At 42.7% G+C, this 22,675-nt stretch overlaps 1 protein-coding gene across 1 annotated transcript in view; it reads right to left on the bottom strand.

Moving 5' to 3' along the window:
• The window catches only part of LOC126398977 (hormonally up-regulated neu tumor-associated kinase), a 987,429-nt gene extending 965,265 nt beyond the window's left edge, over positions 1–22,164 (bottom strand). The window contains exon 1 of the transcript XR_007570838.1: positions 22,054–22,164. The gene's annotated coding sequence lies outside the window, so the exon portion shown is untranslated. The remainder of the gene's footprint in view (positions 1–22,053) is intronic.
• Between the last annotated feature and the right edge of the window lie 511 nt (positions 22,165–22,675).

The raw sequence follows: 22,675 nt of genomic DNA on the forward strand, positions 1-22,675 counted from the left end.
AATGTTAGTAAAACCATATAAGATACAGACTTTGTTAATCCTATGCAAATGCACAAAACAGAGACATTGAAGGGCACATTCTTATTCATAAGAGGTCCCTTTGTAATACTACTCCCATGCAAATAGAGCTGTAGTCGAGCAGGATGAATCTGTTGTTGATCCAGTTGATACAAATACAAACAGTTATAAAAACTGAACTATTCTAAATCTGTTTAAAAAAAAAAAGCATGTCAGCACCGTCCTATGAAAACCTCGCATGTCCAAAAGATCAACTTTTACGAGCTGGAAAAACTGTCCAATTTTCAGCTTTGTGACAATGCATTTCTCAGATAATCCAGTGAGGTTTGGTTTATTTTGCCTTAGAGGGAGGATAATGTTCTCAGCCAACCGAAAAAAGGAACACTGAATCATACTTGAAAAACTCCAGAGTACCAAAATTGAAGATGCATAGTTTTCACTGGGATGGGATGGCATATATCAAAGACACTTTTTGTTAAAGAAATACTTCCATAATTATATTGTATACTATTATAATAGACCAAATAGTACAAACTACACACACAGACAACATTTTCAGATAGAGCAGCTCACACATGGAACAAACTACCAACACTTATCAGAGACTGTGACACATATCGTTCATTTAAAAATAATTTTAAATCATGACTAGAAACTATCAAGTATGTGACTATACTCTGTAAAAATCTGAAAATCTGACGGGTGCTTTGTTTTATGTTTTTATGAACTGTCCCGTTTTTATGTACTCTTATGAAGTGTGATCTGTTCTACTGTTGTTTCCTATTTTATCGTGTGTGTTTTCCCTTCCCGGGGAGCACAGCTGAAGATCAACCAAGTTGGCTAAACTGGCACATTTACAGAAATGTTAGTTAATGTGCAATCTGCACTGTAATCTTATGCTGTATAAATAAATACACAGGTAATGCCAAGCTTGTGCAGCTGAGTCAACTCCCCTCTGCTCAACATGAGAGAGAAACTCCCCCCTGAGGTCAGTCTCAGTACTGCACAGCTTGTCCCCTGGAGGAAACCTCTGCTATAAGGAAGGAAGGTAAGGAAGGATGGAAGGAGCGGTCCAGATGTGGAAGAGTTGGGTGCCTCAGAGAGGAGAAGGTGCAAGGGCAAGGGCACGTAAAGTGACAGCACTTGTACATGTGTGTGATGTCTTCACTGGTCCGCTGCAGCAGCGACCGAGGAGCTGTGTGACTGTGTGTGTGATGTCTTCATGCTGGTCCCAGTGGGCTGCGGATTTTAACAGAGCATGGATCACAATTACTGTTCCTCAGAGGGAGAACAGCAGAAAGAGAACTGAAAGCCCTCGGACACGCACATACACACACACACACATCTGCTTTGTTCCTTTAGTCCAGCAGCTGAAATTTCCATCAGAACTTTACATCGTAAAGCCCCATCATCATCATCATCATCAGCATCGCTGCCTCTCTTTGGTTTTCTCCTTTGTTCTCCGGCCCTGCTCTCCATTCTTTCATCCATAGGTCACACACTATTCTCTTACAATATTTATATAACAGAATAGAAGTGTGTTTACTTTCATTCTTAAATAAAATCATTGAGCCAACTTCCCGCGGCAAATATAAGTTCATGACAACACAATGTTTTCAGCAGATCTGTATGTGTGTGTGTGTGTGTGTGTGTGTGCATGTGTCAGCAGGCCTCCGCAGTGAAACCATCAGCTAGTTTGAAGTCTGTCCCTTCAGGGCTCTTTCCAAGAACAAAGATGGTAAAAGTTTCATTCTTCAAAACACAAAGTTCACTAAAAATATGGTGGTCAACGAGGTCAAATTCGCGGCCCAAAACCTTTCATGAAACGTCCCGCGGCTTCTGAAACAATGCCAATTCAAAAACACATACAAAAATCCAAAACAAAAGCGACAACAGAAACGTGCTGCAAATGAAAAAACATGCCAAAGCAAAAACATTAAAGGGATAGTTCAGATTTTTTGAAGTGGGGTTGTATGAGGTACTGATCCAGAGACAGTATATCACATACAGTAGATATGGGTACGGCCTAGTTTGGAGCAGTAACAAAACGTATTTTAACCCACTAAAAAAAGGCGATATAAGTTTCCATTTGCAGTATAATATTTGGTGGTATGGCTCTGTTCTGGGGCCCCCTCCCTTTCCTAGGCCTATACAGAAAGCCTCTTCCATGCGCCTATGTGAAAAGCATAAGTTAGAGAGAGCACACCTCTCTGCCCTTCCACGTGCAAATGAGGAAAGCTGGAGGCAGAGACCAATCCTCCCTGCCCTTCCATTTGCCTACAAGGAAAGCCTGAGGCAGGGAGAGCAGCAGCAAAGACCCCCCTGGGAACAGAACAGAGCAGCAGCAAAGACCCCCCTGGGAACAGAACAGAGCAGCATCAAAGACAAAGAGAAATGACATTGATAAGTCAGACACAGCATGAAAAGGAGGAGCTGGGGTGGAGGCGGGTTGCAAAGCGGCTTGCACAGGAAGCAGCAACAATAGGCAGGCCAGAGCAGTTTAAATAGGGTTCAATTGACAGCTTTCACACCAGCCAAAACAAACTGCACTAACTGTGCAAACGTTATAGCAGACATTTAAAGTGATATTGATTTTTTGAAGGTGGCTCAAATATGTGTCGTTACTGACCCCTGTCCACAGCAGTACATTGCGTAGCTTTCATGTCTGACTCCGAACTGCCTCTCCAATCTGAGGGCATGCCAACTGCATCTACTGTAAGTAATGCACTGACTATGGATTAGTACCTCATAAAACCCCACTTTGAAATATCCTTACTATCACTTTAACAACTTTTGAGGACATGCAAGCTTACTAAATGAACAGCTGAAACAATTGATGACTGTTCATGCAAAAAATAAATAAATGTAGTCAAATAAAAATGCCCTATTTACATTGTTTATGGAAAGTTTACAAAATGCATGTCATCACTCTCTTATGAAACCTTGTATCTCCAAAACACCAGCTTCCAAGAGCCGGAAAAACAGCCCAATTTTCAGCTTTGTGACAATGGATAATCCAGTGTGGTTTTCAGTGGTTTCAATAGTCACTTTTTTCCATTTTGCATGTTTCTGTTGTTGTATTTGTTTTGGATTTTTATGTGGTTTTGACTCAGCTTGCTTTCAGAAGCTGTGGCACACTTCTCCAAGTAGAGATGTTTCAGACTGTTGCTGCATGTTTGGCCTTGTTGCCCACCGTACTAAAAAGATAGTCTCTGCAACAGCATAAGTATGTGTTAGCGTATGAAATGAAATCTACACTTTGTGACACACAGTCTCCTCAGAGTGTCAAAGCCTCAGTAGAAGTTTTGCACATGGTTGTTCAGGGTGCACCAGAGTGTCACAGAGGTGACAGCAGTGATGACTAAAGCAGAAGTCACTCCACTTGGTGACACAAGGACACACGCATGCATGAAATAAGCCACCTCAGAGACAACATCTTGCCAGCTCATTACATTCACTTGGACTGTGGCCTTTAACACAGAGTACCACCTAGAGAGCAGCACAACCACACACACACAACCACACACACACGACACAAGAGCCTCTTGTTAGTCTCCAAATCCAACAAACCAAAATGGTGAAAGTGAGACAAAACAAAAGCTAATGGTGGCTTTGTGCTCTGTCAGACATGTGACAAGAAACATGTTATACAGCCAAAAAAAATCAAACTCACGATGCGCTTCGTGTCATCATGAAAATACGACAACTAGAATCACCGCCTTGTGGTTGTACGCCTTCACAGACACGTCAAGTTCCTCTTACAGTTTACATCCATGTCTGTGAAAACGTGGATCCTTCACACACATCTTCCCCCGACAGCAAAAGATCTATACAATCAGCACAGTTTCAAGGTGAACACCCAAGATTAGTGTCACCAATTCAGTATGTGACCAAATGTCTCCCCTTCTGTTCCTGAGATATGACGCTGAGTGATGGCCAGAAAAGTGTTTTATGCAGAACATTATGACGTCACAGTGAAGTTGACCTTTAACTTTTTGAATATAAAATTTCATCACTTCATAATTTTATCCTATTAGACATCAAGTTAAATTTTGTCATAATCAGTGTATGAATTTATGAGTTATGGCAAAAACACATGTTTCCTGAGGTCACAGTGACCGTTGAACGCCAAATTCTAATCACTTCATCGTTGAGTCCAAGTGGACGTTTGTGCCAAATTCGTAGAAATTCCCTCAAGACATTATTGAGACATTGCGTTCACAAGAATGGGCCGTACGCACATACAGGCAGACGGACAAACCATTATACCTCCGCCCACGGCTATCGCCGACACTGAGGCATAAAAATCCCAGTGTGAATCAATTTATTTTCACTGTGAATTTAAAAATGGTTGGCCTCCGATAGCGTGCCGGGTGGCTCGCCAACATTCACACTGGGATTTCTTTTTATACTTTGAATGTCAATAAGGTGCCAGAGTACATTAAAAGGGATTAAAGTAGAGCTTGTTGATTAAAATAAACGTGCCAAGGGAGGATCTCCAGGACCCCCAACTCCCCAAGCTCCAAATGTCTTCAATTCCTAGCAACACCTCTGTGTACACCCGATCTGTCTAGAGCTGCTGCAATTGGATTTAACCCATTTCATTTTATCTTATTGTTTCTGTATTAACTGGCACCTGCCCTCCTGTCATTCTACACAAGTGCCCCCCAGCAAAGCAAGTTGACTTTCCCTTGTTTAAATTAAAAGATTTTAGGAATCAAGTCATGGGTTTGGTGCGTTTATAATGTTTTTAATGTGTTTAACAATCTAAATATAGTTAGAAGTGTGGAGAGGCTCACAGCAGGCAGAGCTGTGAAAAGCTTTGTTCCTTGTGCAGCTTAAACTCTTTATTGCCGCCGACTAAAATAGGATGAAACTATCCGCATTCGAAGGTCTTGTGTACAACGTAGTTATCCCTATAGAATACCACTGTCCTGAGTCAAAGGTCAAAGGTCACGGGTCAGGGTAAGGGCCCGCTGACATGCTGCTGACTGCTCCTTCAGCCAATCATCAATCAGTTTCCATCGTCAGGCTGCGTAACTGCAGCGATCAGCTCTGTCAGCAGTTGGTCGGAGGGCAAAAGGGGGCACTGAGTGTGTGTGTGTGTGTGTGTGTGTGTGTGTGTGTGTGTGTGTGTGTCTGCACATTCCAAGTCCTGAAGTGGCATGAGGGTCAGAGGTGAGCTGTACACAGCCCCTCATCAGCTCTCCTGGGGGGGCTGGTCTCACCGACACACACAGACACACACATTTGTTGACCACTCACTCTGTTTAGGTGATACAAGTAAGTGCGAGGACAGAGTGACGGTACCACACAAAGAATCCACAGAGCAACATTCAGAAAAACTCCAGGGGGGTTGCACTAGAGCCTCAGTAACTGCTTGTTCATTTGTAAGTAATTCAGCTACTTAAATGTGTTGCATGGCTAAAGTCATAACTAAGACAAGTAGCCAATCAACGATTAAAGATAGAGTTCCACAAAATGGCATACAATTAATTAAAAACATTGACATTTTATGATTTACACCTGCCCTAGGAGCATGTGTAATTATTTAGTTGTTACTTAAGGCCCTATCTTAAACCTGGTAAAAAGCTGTGCACAGTACAGCGCTGTCAGTGCAAGATTCAGACCAACACAGTTGTCAAAATCACAGTCAGCGCCCACGTTGTGTAAGTAGCAAAGAACTTGTGCTCCTCCTGTGGTCTTAAAATGAGGTATGGTCGGGCACATTTCAAGGCAGCAGAAACAATTGCTTCATTGACCATCAAAAACCTGGTCAAAATCAATATTTAAGTATTTTCCTGCTACTATAACATTTATAATTGATTTTAAGCTCCTTCTCCTTATACACAAAGCCCTACATGGGCTCAGACCGAGCTACATCGCTAACTCCCTTGTGAACTAGTTGCCTCTAAGAACACTGCGATCATCTGCCGCTGGTTTATTGAAGGTTCCCAGAATCAGCCAGAAGAAGAGCGGGGATGCAGCCTTTGTCAATGACAACCCAAAGCTATGGAGCACACTACCTATAGATATCAGAGAAGCTAGCTCGCTACGTATTTTTTAAAGAAAGCTAAAACAGATCTGTTCACTTTAGCCTTTAACTCGCTCTGACTTCCTGACACGGGTCTGAAACTTAAGCTTCACGCTGCTGCAACTTTTTAAAATCTTACTTGATTTCATTAGTTATAGATTAACAACTCATTGATTTTATGATGTCAGATTTTGTGACTTTTTAGGATTTATTTAATCCTTGTTTTAAACAGTTTTTAAATGTCTTTTTATATTCATTCTATCTATTTTCATGTGAAGTATTCATTGCTTATACTGCCCTTACTTTGTGCTGCATTTCTTGTATGAAAGGTGCTGTATAAATAAAGTTTAATACTATTTTTTTTTTTAATTATTTATTTATTTATTTTTTCTCTGCTTGTTACACACACAGGGATGCGTGGATGAAAAACAATTCGAGGCAAACTTTAGAGCGTTAGCGGACACGGGCTCACCTGTTCAAATGTTATTAAGTTCTAAAGTTACATATAAGTAGGGACGTTGGCTTTGAGTGACAGACCGTCTGCCCATAGTGTCCTTGGTTTCTCAGTCAGCTCCACCCCTCGCTCCTCCACAGCTCCACCCTCCCGTCCAAATATGGTCACTTCTGGCTCTAAAAATCAAGATGCAAATGATTGACAGCTTTGTCCATCAATTTTACAGTCTATAGTAGCAGGTAAAAAAAAACAACACTTCCCTCCACCTACTTGACACATCACATCCATGCCTGTGTATTGGCCATAAGTTTAAAAATAAGAAATGGGATTGGACCTAAGTGCCCTTCAAAAGAGTAAAAGGTAACTTGCCCTCCAATCCCATACTGACTTTGTCACCTTAACATCTCTGTTTTTAACTTTGAGTGTGTGTTTTGAATAAAAGCAGTATTTCCATATAGAAGCTGTGAAGTGAAATTCCCACCTGTGCTTTTTTTTCACTCTCTTCTCATTCATTCAACTTTTACTCTCCTTCATCCTTTATGTAGCTGAATACAAACACATTCACAGCCTCTCTCACACACACACTCTCTGTCCCCCTCACACACACTCTCAGAGCACGCCTACATACAGCCGGCTCCCCTCCGCTCTGCTTTAAAGCGTTGCCTATCCAAACAGGAAAGTGGCCTCTGCCCCGGCAGCAGTAGAGGGCACAGCAGTGGAGATTTCATTAGTCACAGCTAACAGGCTAATTATCCGCTTCAGCGCACCTGTAAAACTTAACTGTGTGTCAATCTCACACCATCACAGACACTGCCTATAGGTGTGTGTGTGGGTGGGTTTGTGGACATGTGGGTCTGTGGGCGGGTGTGAACGGGTGGGCGTGTAACAAATCCGTCAGTTTCTGTGTTAATATGCGAACTGTGGGCATGTGAGCAGTTTATGTGCAGTGGTAGGACTGGCAATCAAAGCTACAGGTTATTTACAGGAAACTCTGATTCGTGGATTATTAGCTTAACAGGTGACATTACTGTTAATTACTCCCTTATTTCAGTTTTATCAGCTTTATTTTGAGGTATGAAACTTTTACAAAGACCAAAAAAAATGTCCAAAGAGGGAACACAGCTGCAACTGGGCTTCTTCTTTGATGTGTGATTGACAGTCATTAGTTTGGCTGGTGTTCGAGGAGAGTATGATGTTGAACAGTGAGCAGAGGGACAAAAACATCAGTCATTTCAGGACGTGTACCAAAACAACATGTTTACGTTCAAAGCCCTCTGGCGTCCATAGTAATTATGATGAGCGCAAAGGAGGAAGTCAGGTAACGCCGTCAACGTAGGGAGGAGTTCAACATTATGTTATTTTAAGCATAGCCACATTGTTCCATATATATCAAGACCCACAAGCTCATTGTTGTTTCCATGATGACAAAGCTCCCCTACGTTAGTGAAGTGGTGATTTCGACTCGAGCCATAATGTTTCCCCAGCCTTAACAGAGGACTTATTTTAACTCAAACCATGATGGTTCTCTAACAATAAACAAGTTTGTTTTTTTGTCTCAGAAACAAAACACACAAATTAAAAAGCTTGTACAGTATGTGTCGTTCTACAGCGCATGGATGTTCTGTTGGGTTATGTAAGGACAGTTACAGGAGAAATACGTACAATCACTTTGATTTTTCACCATGAAAATTCTAAATAACTTTTTCCAAGTGACAAAGACAAAGGACGGTAGTGTGCAGTTCGAATTTTGGTGACAAGCATTGAGCAGCTCCATTGTTGGAATTTGTTTTTGGTCTCAGTCTGTTGGTATAGAAGCAAGGGTAAGCAACCTGCACCTCCAGAGCCACATGTTGCTCGAAAGCCCCTCTCCAGTAATGCCTTGTGGCTTTGACACAAAACATTATATGGAAATGAATAATCATTATTTTACACACTTTAATTTTTATATATCAATGTTATATGCCTAGTTTTGAGTCTTCCTATCTGGTTAACTATGGATGCCAAATCCAAAAAAGTAACAGTCTGTGAATTGTGTTTGAGAGCTAAAGAGCTCAAAGGCAAGTTTAGTTTTTTGTTTACTTTCCTCACTTCTGTTTGTCTTGTCGTGCACTGAGCTAAACTGCCAGTCAGAGTTATTCCATTGGCCAACAGGCTCCGCTGTCTTCAACACTGATTCAACATGCTGGATCAGCCGAAAAAAGCCAACAAAGGACCAACTAGTGCTAACGGTGCCGGACACACCACAAAAACAAAGGTGACAGACATTCAGCAGCGGCACGACGTTGACCAACGGCCGACAGCAAGATACCTGTGGTAGTTTTACACTGTGTGCCATGTGTGCATTTTGCATTGGCAACCTTCACCACATGTATATCTTGATTTTAATTTAAATCTAATCAAACACCCATCCTGTACCATCTTGGTATACTTGATGTCCCTTCAAGCTTAAAATGTTTTGCACAAAATATCTTATATATACATACATTTACAAGGTTAGAAACAAACTCTCATGGTCTGGCTAGACGCCCTGTGACAATCTTGATGGGAGAAGAGGTGAAGGAGAGGGAAAAAAAGGAGAGGATTGCAACGATCAAATCCCCTTTTCCCGCTTGTCTGTGTTTAAAATAGCCTAAAATCGAGAGATGAAGGAGAGCGGGGGCTACTGAGGTCTACACAGTCTTTGAGGTTCAGGGTATTTCTCACCATTTTACTGCGAGCTCAAAAAGCCCGCATCCTGCTCCATGAATAGAGCTGGAAATACACACACACAGATACACACTCAGACACCGGTACCCCCTGCCTGGCAGCCCCTTTGTAGCCATGTTGTGATTGTATCAGATGTGGAGCGATAGGGGTTCGGCGTATGGGGGTGCTGGTAGGGGGATGTGTGAATTTGTAATGTGCTTATGCTGGAACCGCAAAGACAGGAGATAGGGGCACCCAAAGCTGTGTTACACTCCCACACACTCGCTCAAACACACACTCACACACACTCACACGCTGTAGGGAGTGGAACTCTAGCTCCCTGAACTCCTTTCATCCTACTGAAGGTGGAAGTGAGTGCAGGGTTTCCTGGAGTCACAGCGAGATTCAGCACTCTCTATATCCTCTAAAATACTACTGCCCGCTGACAGTGTGTGTGTGTGCGTGTGTGTGTGTTAGTGCGGTTCAAAGGCTCAGAGTGCACAATGTTGAGGTGAGCTATCAGTGTGTGATCTCGGGCTATATGTATAACACATCACAGTTTGAATTATTGCATTAGCCCGTATAACAGCTTTATTAAGGCGGCTCTGCAGAAGCGAGGCACAGGCAGGTTTATGAGATTTATACTCGACATGCGCTGCAGAGTTTAAGTCAAGATTTTACTTATTCTGGATATTGTTGTTCCTCTGAGGTAAAAAACTACGACTGCAAGGCCTTTAAAGATTACATCGTTGAGCCTCCATGTGTGGCGGCTGAAGTCACAGGAGGTCAGCAGAAGCTAAAGAACAAGCAGCAAATGGTGTCACTTCCCTTTACGCCAGGTTAGAGGTCAAAGGTGAGCCACATTGGACTGCTGGACTGGACTAAGACAACATACCTACAGCACACTGCACCGGTACAGAAAAGCTGTGGGAATTTGTCACACTGGTTTTCTTTTATACTCCTTTACCCAAAGTGCTGATTACTTATTCTTAGTGCCATTTTTGGCATTTTTAATCATTTTTTAATCTAAATGATGTAACAACCTGATAATGATGTACCAGGGTGCGCACCAAACCAACCAGACCGAGACCTTCTTGAAGAGGTGGTCTCAGTCTGGTTACAAAGGAACTCTGGTGCGGCTAGTTTGTGGTGAGAAGGTGTTCCGACCTGGATGTGAAGCAACTGCAGTCACATGACACATTGTTTGGGTTAAACATGAGCATGTTACAGTCCTGGAGGATTATTAATGTGCACCTCCTCCTGTACTGCCTTAATATGCACATTCAGCACATCCAATGCATCAAAACATTGTTTTCTAGTTGGAGCCGCGCCTCGTTTTCAAACTGTATGGTTTGACTAAAATGAACAATGACAGCAATATAGTCCACGATGAGCAGCGCTAAAATCAACCTGCGTAGTTGTCCCTCCATTGTGACATTAGAAAGTGTCACATTTATCTTGCAAGTGTACTCTTCTTCAATGTTTGCTTTACTTCCTGGATTTTTCCCACATGGAAATTCTGACCAATCAAGAGCAGCTTTCTTCCGCAAAGCTTGTAAATGCTGCCGTGAGAACAGTAACCAGCTCTAGGCAATTATACAACTCTGGAACAAAATTAGTCCCTGATTCAGACCAAAGGAGACGACTCTAGGGCTGAGAGAGCCCTAAGCTTCAGTCAAGTTTCATTGATTTCAAGTGATGTTCAGTCAGGTCAGATGAAATTGTTTTTAGCTCCCTCAACAGCTCCTGAAAGCCTCAAATACAGTTTCCTTCATCCTATGGTTTAAATTCCTCCCTCACATCAATTTTTCCCTCTTTAGACTGGTATGGGAAGTGAATCAAAAAAACGTTGGGAAAGAAAGCCCGTGACACACCGCTTTCTTTGCCTCCATCTCACCAGAGCCTTTATTTTATCCCTTTAACCCACTCTGTCTTTTAAGTTTGACAAGCAGACTTGCTGACTGTGGTGATTTTGTGTGTGCAGTCAACCATGACACACCCATAGCCACATACTGTACACCATACACATTTAACATATGGGTGTGCCTCTACAGCTGGGGGCACTCTACACGACTGATCTCCTGACTGTTCAAATTTCAACAACATTTATTGCTTCTGTTTACTGGAGATTATTCGCTTATGATGTGGCACAGACGAGGTCACACATTAAACAAACCAATTACATTTGGCTGTGAGTGATCTCCATACCAAACTGACATTAAAGTAAACCTGGCATTGTTTTTCACTTATAGGGATAGTTTGGCTGTTTTGAAGTGGATTGTGTGAGATACTTAAAGTCAGTGTATTACCTACAGTAGATGGCGGCTGGCTTGTACACAGTTTGGAGAGGCAGGCAGGAGTGTTGCCATGGAAGCACAGCAATGTGCTGCTTTGGACGGGGGCGGCAAAATATATTCTAGTCACCATAAGTCGATATCGGTTCAAGTGGACGCTATATTTATTGTATTTTAACGACTTTACGATGCCATCACACAGCCCTTTCTGATGGGGAAATGAAGCCGTTATATACATCTATGCTCTCTTCAAAACTAGACGCCGTTGACCAAAACAGTAATTTTACCTCGCAGAACACAGGAGTCGCTGGTCTACCGCTGCCTTAATGTAATGTACTATTACCATTATAAAACTACTATACCACTATAAAGCTAGGCTGACTGTGCAGGAGCAAGACTCACAGACTTTTGACATTGGTGCCACATCACCAGAGAGAACAGAGGAAAAGGGCTGTGATATTTGCTTTTCCTCCATAAGTAGAAAACCTACAACTACCAAAGTGCACTGCATCACACCAGACCAATAAATGCCACCACTTGGGGATGACCTTATGTGAGCTGAAACACTGGAGACGAGGAAGAGGCAACATAGTGACAGAATCTTTCATCAGCAACAGTAAAATTCGTCATCTGGTGGATTTTCACTGGCGAATGAGCAGAGAGATCTGGAGGCTGGTAAGACGGAGGTAAGTTTAACATAGTTCATTTACACATATTACCCACACTGTCTTGATACAAAGCTGGTTGGAAATCTGCAGAGTATCATTTTAATAAGTCACCTGTGTAGATACAAAGTTGAATGTACATTTTAACGGGTTTCATAACAGGTGTCACTTCAGATCTCTCTCCTGATGCCACCAGCTCCTGGAACAGAGTGCTGCAGGAATGAGTCCTGAATCCCAGAAGTGAGTTAATAATAATAATAATAAGAAGAAGAATAAATTTAATTTATAAAGCACTTTTCATTTATAAAAAAATCTCAAAGTGCTACAGCACACAGTAAAAAGGTAGATCGATTAAAACATTATAAAAACAAATTCAAAAAGTCCTAGGCCAAGTCAAAAGCTTCATTAAAAAGGAAAGTCTTTAAGACTCTCTTAAAGGCATCCACTGTCTGAGGGGCTCTGAGGTGGCCGGGTAGGGAGCTCCAGAGATAAGGGGCAGCAGAACAAAAGGCACAGTCTCCCATAGTGCGGAGCTTGGTTCTGGGGAGATGGAGAAGGTATTGGTTTTGGGAGCGTAGATTCCGGGTTGAAGCTTGCTGGGTGAGTAATTCATTGAGATAATCTGGGGCATTTCCATGGATACACTGATGGGTGATGAGAGCAAGTTTGTAGCTGATTCTGGCGGAGATGGGGAGCTAGTGAAGGGTGTGGAGTACAGGTGTGATGTGTTCGTGTTTTCTGACTTTCAGGAGGATCCTAGCAGCACTATTCTGAATAAGTTGTAATTTTTGCAGATGTTTGCCAGGAATTCCAATTAGAAGGGTGTTGCAGTAATCGAGCCTGGAGGAGACAAAGGCATGGACTAGTTTCTCTGCATCAGAGAGGGCAAGAGAGGGACGGAGTTTAGCGATGTTCTTAAGGTGAAAAAAGCAGGATTTACACAGATATTTAATGTGATTTTCACGTTAGGTGAGGGTCCAGTCTCACGTCAAGGTTGGTAACTGTAGATGAAAGGGGGATGTCCTGGCGGTGGTGGTTATAGAAGATGAATGGACCTAATGAGGGGTGCCAATAAGTATGGCTTTGGATTTGGAACAGTTGAGTTGGAGGAAGTTACGACTCATCCATGCCTTTATCTCCTCCAGGCAGTTGGTGAGTGTGGACTGAGGTAAAGTTGAAGATGGTAGAGCAGTTGAAGGGGTTGGGTCAGTCCTGAGATACAGCTGAGTGTCATCGGCGTAGCAGTGGAAAGAAATCCTGCACTGTCTGATGACACGGCCAAGGGGGAGCATGTTTATAATAAATAGAAGTGGGCCAAGGACAGATCCTTGAGGGACACCACACATAACGGGACACTCTGGTTCCCTCAGCTCGAAGTCAATGGATTTTTTTAAATTGTTTTTTTAGTTAGATGCCTGAAATAAGGTCTGATTAACACAAGCTTTCATATTTTGTTCTACAACATAAAATGTGTCAGTAAATACCCCACTCATTGACTGTGAAACCTTTAGGTGCCTTAAAAAAGGTGGTTGCTAATAAATGGCTAAATGAGTGTCGGCACACCATCGCAGCTCTCCAGCCTTGTTGTGGGGGCGACGTTAAGCCATGCAACCATGGTGTACTTTGGTTATAGCCTTATGTTGTGTTCACACCGGGCATGAATAAAACAATTTGCATGAGTGTATGTAAAGTCAATGTAATAAAGGCACAATCAGACACAAATTCCTGCCAGGCGGCACAAAGAGCGCAATGGACATGACGCGAATGACGTGAAATACGCAAATTAAGCAGCGCAGATTAAGTTAGTAGGATGATTTCGAGTCATATGCTTATTCGCGAGAGTTGGAAAAGCTGAACTTTAGCGACCAATTCGTGCCTTGAAAGCCAATTAGCATCGACATCCTCTGGGGACATATGACGCAGAGGACGTACTGGCAGACGTTCATCCATCGATTCAGCACCTATGATGCAATTGCAAGTATTGCAATTTGCAAGTATGAAGCAAGTCAATACAAAATATTGTCACGCGATGCAAATTTTCGTGTCACGTTTGGTGTAAACACAACAGAACATCAGCTTTTTACGTCTGATGATTGGATTTGCGCTTCAAAAATCATAAACGTTATGTTCAGTTGTAAAGATTATCTCGCTGAACAAAACATGTAAGTAGTATGTAACGTTTGTTTGCCACAGAGCTAATTTTCGGCAATAATCAAATGGAAAAATCCCACAGGCTTTTTGACGAGGGAACCAGGGCGACACTAACTTCCGCATTGGCCTACAAAAACACGTCATCCCTGCAGCACTCTATGGTCATATGGGATGTTGACAGGCACACACACACACACCGATATCAGAGGACTTCCTGCTGCTGAGTGTGGTCGTGGTGGTGTGAGGGTAGCTCCTGGCACAGGGCTGGACAGCAAGGCGAGGTAGAGGAGAGTGTTTACACACTTGCACCACCTCTCTCTCTCTCACACACACACACACACACACACACACACACACACACACACAGATCTGGCTCCTGTCCCCCTCTGCTTCTCCATCTAATATATCAAAGCATCTCTGTGTGTCTGTGGATCTCAGAAAATCCGCCCTCACTTCCTCGGCCGACATACTCTCCCCCTCTGTCTCTCAAACACACACATGTGCACACACCATGTATGGTGACGACGGATGGTACCTCTCCTCTCTCCGGTCTCCAGCTGATGTACACACACTGTTTCAGACAAAACACCTGGAATAACACCACAAACACATAAACACACACTGGCACACACACACATACAGAGTCACTGCACTGCTGCTGGGCCAAGATAACCAGAACTCACAAAACTCAACTGTTGTGTTAGACGTGACTGTGGTATCAGTATGCTAATAAATGAAAATGATACCTGCACTCTGATGTGTGTGTTACATATTTGTCTCCTTTTGTGATAATTCAACCAAAGTCTTCCTCATCAGGCTGTCACCAAATAAAATCTGTCGTTCTATAGCTTAATGTCATGGAAAATTCTATTTTAATCATCTTTACGAGCTTACACTGACCTTGTTTTCACTTGTTTCCCAAGGTGACTGTGCTCTCTGCCAAATGGCAAACACAAAGCTTCAGAGGGTGAGACTGAGCTGGAGGACACGGTGGAACAAATGGCTCGAGCCAGCAAACACCAGACAAGGCGAGAAATTCATAGGAAGTGTGTTTGTCGTAGGTTTTGCAGAATAGTTAGTCTGAAAAACATGTAGAAAAAGAATCTGTATCTTAACGTTTGCTCTCTGTGTGTAAAGAGGCCTATCTATGATAACACCGTCTATCTCTGCTCACTTCCTGGTCAGGAGGAGGAGGAAGAGGAGCTGGAGGAATAAAAAGATAAAAGAAAATACAGAGGAGCCTTTCATAGAGCGGGTTCCTCAGGGAACGTGGTGCTTTGTACAGAGAGGAACAGTGTGTGTGTGTTGGAGAAAGCAAAGGAGGAAAAGGAACTTCAGGATCAACCAGAAATCACAGAATAGGTACAAAAATCAAATATATAGAAAAACCTGAGCCTGTTTGATGTATACGTAGATACATATACAGTATACAGTGTGCCATGCGTGTGGTCTCGTCTTCTCATCCTGTTTAGGAAGGAGAGAGAGACCCCTGTTTCCTTTGGCTCTGAACCCTCTGTTGTGACTACATTACAGCTCCTCCATCACCACCCCCAACTCCATATGTCTCCCATACTGAAGCCTCTCCACAGGCCCATCAGCAGAGTCCATATGAACACGGCTCAAACCCTCGGCTTTCAACTGTCCCTGCTCTAGTGTTTAATTAAACTCATTAAGATTTTGACAAAAATAAAGTGGCTTTGCTGTCATTTCATCAGTCAGACAGATCAGGTTAGTTGTGCAAATGTCTGCTGCAGTGTCAGGGAGATTTTCTACACTGACGATTAATCCACAAATTTGCTTAATTCTGACTTCAGTGTTTTGTTCCTACTTCCCTTGTACCCATATTTAGCTAGGATATAATAATTACTCTCAGTGAACAGTGACTGAATTTTACTTTGAGCAGCACTGCTTGTATTTAAAGGAATAGTTAAATGCAGTATTACTGTATTTTTGACAGCTATTTTAGATTTACTGTGCGTCCCAATCCCCATACTACCTATACTATATAGTATGCCAGAAAAAGATTTAGTATATAGTATGAAAAAATGTTTTATGCCAAAAATACCAAGATGTTCTCCGACATCCAGTCCGATTTTGCAGGATGCAAGCCAGCATGCTTTTCTAGCTATTCTGATGACAGAGAACTGCAGATGCAATTTCACTGTTGCAAATATAATAAGCTTGAATCTACAATATGTGTAGTTGTAACTTCAAAGTTAAACCGTCTCTGGCAAACTCGGTTGGTGGCGTTTGTTTTATCTACAAGCAAGAGGGTCAAAGTTCAGGGCGTAATGTTACAAGAAATTAGTGTGTCCCACTCAGATATTAGAATCAAGATGACAGATTGATAAAAATTTCATTTACACATTTCTTTTCTACAACTACAAATAATTTAATTTCTCCAGCAGTGTTTGACAGGTTTAAGGGCTGATTTACAAGCTCACACCTACTGATCATCATTTGAAAAGCTCAATGTCTCTCTATTTATGCTCTCAACAAATACCTAATGTGAGACAACTAGGATTTCTTTCTTCATCTGCAACATGTTAGTCTGGAGGTTTAAACTGGTGTCCTCTCACAGAGTTGACTGATTCAAACTAAACTTTCATCTCTGTCAGAGAAAACTGAGTTCAGACTGTTTACTTACAGCACAGCTACACTCACAGATAACTGAGCCTCCTACCTGCCTGTCAAACACCATCAACCCAGAAACCTTCTCCAGTCCTGCAGGGATCAGCTGTGAAAACTGGTGGCCAGTGGCTGCTTGCTCCACTGCCATTCAGTGATTAATAAGTGGAGTTAACTGTTAACAGCCACCACTGTAACTAACAAACTCCGCAAATCTATTCAACAGCTCCACCATCCACAGTCAGACACATGGCTGATTGTTTACTGCTATATAACATATTAACATTTACATGGATTAAAATATGTCCAACAACAAAACTCAACTCAAATAGGGGGGTCTCTATTCTGATATCAATGTAGCATCTTGCATCAACAGGTAAACAAGCAAACAAGCAAACAAGCATACAGCGCAGACTATTAGTTTCCATATATACAGGTGTGGGTTTTCTCCGGCTTCCTCCCACAGTCCAAAGACAAGCAGGCTCTATGTGTCAGCCCTGTGATAGTCTGGTGACCTGTCCAGGGTGAACCCTGCCTCTCGCCCAATGTAAGCTGGGGTAGGCTCCAGCACCCCCGCGACCCCTAACAGGATAAGTGGCTACAGATAATGAATAAATGAATATACAGGTGTATTTTTCAGTCCAATTTGCATAATTTTTCAAGCTGTACAAACAAAACTAGCCCATATTTTTTGCCACTTAATCCAACTGCTCATTTTCATCAAACTGAACAGATTTTTGTTCTGCATTCTTACAAAGATGCACACAGGTTATCATATTAAGTATGAAAGTGCACTCAGAGTAAGGCCTGGTGAGAAGGCCTGGTCATGGGGTTCACCAAACTGGGCACTGCTGTGTCCTGCAAAACCACGTCCATCTGTGTGAAATGCCAAGTTTTTAGAGGCTCTCTGTGAAGAAGTACTGGGCTGGTGGATAAATTGTGGTTCTCTAGAAATAGTTATGGAGCGAAACTAAAATTAAAAATTCATCACTGTGTGTACAGAAAAAAACACAAGATACAATAGTTAATTAGTCAGATTTCAAAATGCTGGTGGGGACATTGTTGAACTTTGGACAAGGCCAGACAAGCTGTTTCTCACTGCTTCCAGTCTTAAAGGAGCTACTGTATATGTAAGAAATCTAAAGCAAATAGTCATAAAATCCTCCTAATATGTCACAGAGACTAAGGAATAATGTTCATATAACATACCGATCTCGCCAACAACAATAGTACAGCCAGAATATTCGCATTTAAAAACATTTTTACGGTCCGCAAATCATGTTTATGTTTTGAATTTGTGTTTTGGCCTGTTGCGCCACCCACCGCCGTCTACCAGTCACGCAGTCAGTAGAGTCTCAGCATCAGTTACAGTTACGACTGAGCTACAGCAGCACGGCAAGCAGCATTAGCAGTGTCCCAGTACATAGCATTAGCAGTCTCCTCAGCTGTATCCCGGCAGCAGCGTTAGCAGCAGAGAAGCCGGACTTGCTCGAACGGTCCGCTGGAAAACCGAAGATCAAGGATGCGGCGACGCGGGGATGCAGCCCTGCCACGGCAGCTGCCCGTGGGCAAACAAATCAGTCTCCAGCGTGCCGCTGTCCAGCAACCTCGAATCTGTAGGGGAGGGGGGGCGGACACGACTCGCGGCAGTATTTTGAATTTGAGTGCAGTAACTGTTTTGGCCACATTCTTACATACAGCACCTTTAAATACCAATGAACTCTAGCTCCATACTGCACTACACCGCACTATCAATCTTGTAATCTAACTCTAAGAAAGAAACTGAATTTCCAAAAATGTTGGAACTTTTCTCTAACAGAAAAAAAGTCTTTTTGAATGCACAATAACATCTTTGGTTTACATGATCATATCAAACTAATAAGATATACATACAGGCAGTTAGAAAAAGAGTGGAAACCTGGAGTGAATTTCTTCATGTTTACCCAAAATATACAGAGCCCGATTCCCTCCATCCCAGCTGAGCGCTGACAAATCCGCCAACCACTTGTCAAATTAAACCCACATTAGCAGCATAAACACACAGGCTCACACACTCGCACAAACAACCCCTTACCAGCACAAACACACCAGAGCCTCACACATGCTCAGCCACCTATCCTGCTCAGAGAGGCTCTTCAAATAATCCTGCACACCCGAGTCGTCTCCACACCCAGGTACACTGGTCACAGCCCCATACAGCGCATGCTCCTGACCTGTGCTGTCAACTGTCAACACCTGTCACACCGTGTGTCCGGAAACATGCGCAGATTTAGCCCCGCAACGTCACACCTGATGAGACACGGCACCCTGCAAGGAGTCCCCAGTCTAATTCTTTCCATGCGTGCTTGTTAACATGTAGGATTTTCTTTGCAGCCGCCATAAAGCAGAGCGTGCAGGTAACACAATCTCATGAAACTCCGCTCTGTCTGGCAGCTGCTGGAGGGATTTACCTCATAATGTTGTAATGTAAACCCCAAAAGTAAGACATCGCCATAAAAAGGACAATTTCATCTGTCTTCCTTCCTCTTCCTGTGTGGCCCCCAGGGGACGCATGGCCGGTAGTGGAGGGCGAGAGATTGGGGGAAGAGGAGAGTAAATGGAACACTTAATATGCACTCCATCAGCATAAACCAATCATCAGATGATTTTCAGGTAGACAGCAGCGTTTGGATGGACATGACGAGGTGAGTTTATGGGCCGTGTCCAAAGAGCGGATGAAGGAGGAGCTCAGGAAAACCAGGAGTGAGCCGAGACGTCCAAACTCAGGACACACTACATGTAAAAGAGGAAGGGGCAAAAATAATCCAGCGTTGGTTCCAGTATGCGTCATTAAACAATGCTGCTGATGCTCCATCGACCTGCATGCATCTCTCAGCCAAATCCTTCAGCTCAGTTACACAGACATAAAGTGGTTCACTTAAAGGAACAGTGTGTAAGATTTAGCTGCCTCTAGTGGTGAGAATTGCAGATTGCAACCAGCTGAAACTTCTCCCATGTGCCGAGCCGGAACTCCCAGTTAGGATTTCTTCAGTACTCATTGTTCAGGAGGTTTTTACTGGGAGCTGAATTATCCGCAGAGGTCTCTCCCTCTCCAAAGCTAACGGACTCTGGGATTTAAAACACTACATAAAGCAGCTTCAAGTTACATAAATCTGTGTTTTTCCGATGCTGCTCATCACAGAGGGGCTTCTAACTACAGTGGCCGATACAAAAACATGAATGGCCCTATCTAGAGCAAGTGTTTCAGTATATCAATGCAATGATCAACAATCCAATATCATCGCAGTCTCGCGTGACCAGCCTCCCTTACTTCGGAATGGGAGTCTGGGGACATTCGTCTTTCATTTTGTAATAGAAATGGGAGGGGATATCCAGACCACGTGACAGCGTTGCCATAGGTACGGCACGTGTGTTACATGTAACAGAGACGTTGCAGCTCTGCAATATAACTGAATCAAATGAAATCATATCCATTTTAATCTCTTCTTGCGATGCACTGAACACTTCCTTTTCTGTTGTACTACGGACAACAATTCGGGGAACAATAATTCCGGTGTAGGCGGGTGTAAGGCAAAGTAATCAGCCGTTGGTCGAGGAAGTACGGAAGTACACGGATTTGGATCCAATCACATCATTGCCGCTGGGAGCCAGCGCTAGTTCAATTACAACTTTCTTATGAGAATGTCCACAGACGACAGAGTCAGCCAAAATTCATATCATAACGAAAATAAATACCGGTTTTCGGTACGAACCGGTATACCGCCCAGCCCTACTTCAAGCCAGATAGTCCTTCAGTTTCAAGAAAAAGATCAGTTGGTTTGGGTTGAAATAAAAAGATTTCTTCCACAAAGGGCCAAAGACAAAAAAGAAAGGGATGGCTGCTTCTTTTGTAACATGATATCATCTCACATCAATCAGAGGCTCCTGAATTGCATCGTATTTGAAATCGTATCATGGCAGACTGTGTGATATCAGCAAATATTATATCGTTGTCCAAAAAGTTGATTTAATATTGTACTGCGATTAAACTAGTGATTTACACCCCCACTGTGGAGATATAAACGTCTCGTTCTAAGGTAACGGAAACACAACGATTCTTATTTTCAGGTGATTATACACAAAAAAAACATACTTATTATATTCTAACCCATTTTTGCCAACATATCCCCCTAAATCCTGCACACTGGACCTTTAAGTAAACACAAGCACATCAGGAATATCAATTTTCCACACTTCTCTTGTTAAACGGATACAAGCAGGAGGGCCATGTCTCAAAAGTCTTTGTAAATGTATTAACGGTTTGCCAGAACGTCTTCCACACATCATCGGGACTGTGAGTTATTTCAGAGGCCTGCAGAAACAGAGGTGCTTCGCTCTCTTACTCAGCATTTGTTTGTAAAAAAGTTTACAGCCCTTTGCCGAAACATGCTGAGGAGCTATTTTGCTGCTGGCGAAATTATTTCTGAAAGCAGTTCCGCTTTTGGATTTCATTTAGTATTCTAAGTGAAATTACATGACCTAACGTTGCTTTTATAGTGTGGAGACTTTCCATGCTTACTATGGTTTACCAAAGGCATCCAATCACCTCTATTTAAGTATGCACGCTCATAAAAAGCGGATCAAGAAGCTATTTTCATTGTTTATTTGTGTGTTCTGTAGAGATGCTGTGGCTCCTAAATGTTTGGCCTGAAATGAATCCAAACAGAAAATCTATAGTTCTGCCTCCTTTACTCCTCCTCCTCCTCCTCCTCCTCCTTCTTCCTCCTCTCTGGAATTCTACTCTCTCTCTATTCTAATAAATCTGAAGGGGCCTTTTCCACTTTTACAGGAACAGCAACTCATTAAATGGTTGATTTCAGATGGCAGAGTGTGAATGTTTTGAGTTAACTTTATTGATCTGTGAGTGGGTCTGCGGGCCAGAGAGAAACTGACGTCCCCTCCGGCACATGGGCAGTAGATTTACACCTCCGCCATTTAAAGACACCTCTAAACCCAGATGGCCACCGGCCCGCTCTCTCCTGTGCTGCCCTGGCAGAGACACGGCAGTTGTCTCTGCTGCATACATGCTCACATAAACACAGGAAAAATGCCTGGAAAGAGGAAAAGGATATTTTATTCACTTACCTGCATGAATACACCACTCTCTGCTCCAAGGACTGTAGTGATGCGTAACAGCCTGTTAGTTCATGCCTGGTTTACGTCGGCCTCCTTGGAGCTTCAGCTCTGGCTGTCTGTAACACAGGAAGAGGTTGTGTGGCGGTCACACAGAACAAATTATAATAAATTATTTAATTTTCTAAATGATTTTTTTGAGGGGCTTCTCTGTTTTATTAGATACTATATATTAAGAAAGAAACTGCAGAGTTCAGGGTGGTTGGGAGACAGGGGAGTGTTGATGAACTCCGGACGAGATTCAGCTGAATTATTTTTCTTCTATTCAGAGCCAGCCCAACCCATTAAGTGATACAATAAATAGCTTTTTTTTATGAACACGGGACAATAACAAAACAAAAATTCAACCTCTAAAAATTTCCCAAACAAGTTATCTGGTTTGACTAACCCGTCACATTGGCGGCTGGATAAGTGTTACTACAAAGCTGCTTATCAACTAGTTCAGTCAACTCTGGGTTTTCCTATCTAAGCGTGTTCATGTGAAAGACACGGGGTCTTAATTATAAACATCATCAGAACCATGAATGATACTTCATGTCGTATGAGATAAAACAGCACCACAAGTGTCATGACA

Source organism: Epinephelus moara, chromosome 12 (assembly GCF_006386435.1).
Source record: "Epinephelus moara isolate mb chromosome 12, YSFRI_EMoa_1.0, whole genome shotgun sequence".
Taxonomy (NCBI): domain Eukaryota; kingdom Metazoa; phylum Chordata; class Actinopteri; order Perciformes; family Serranidae; genus Epinephelus; species Epinephelus moara.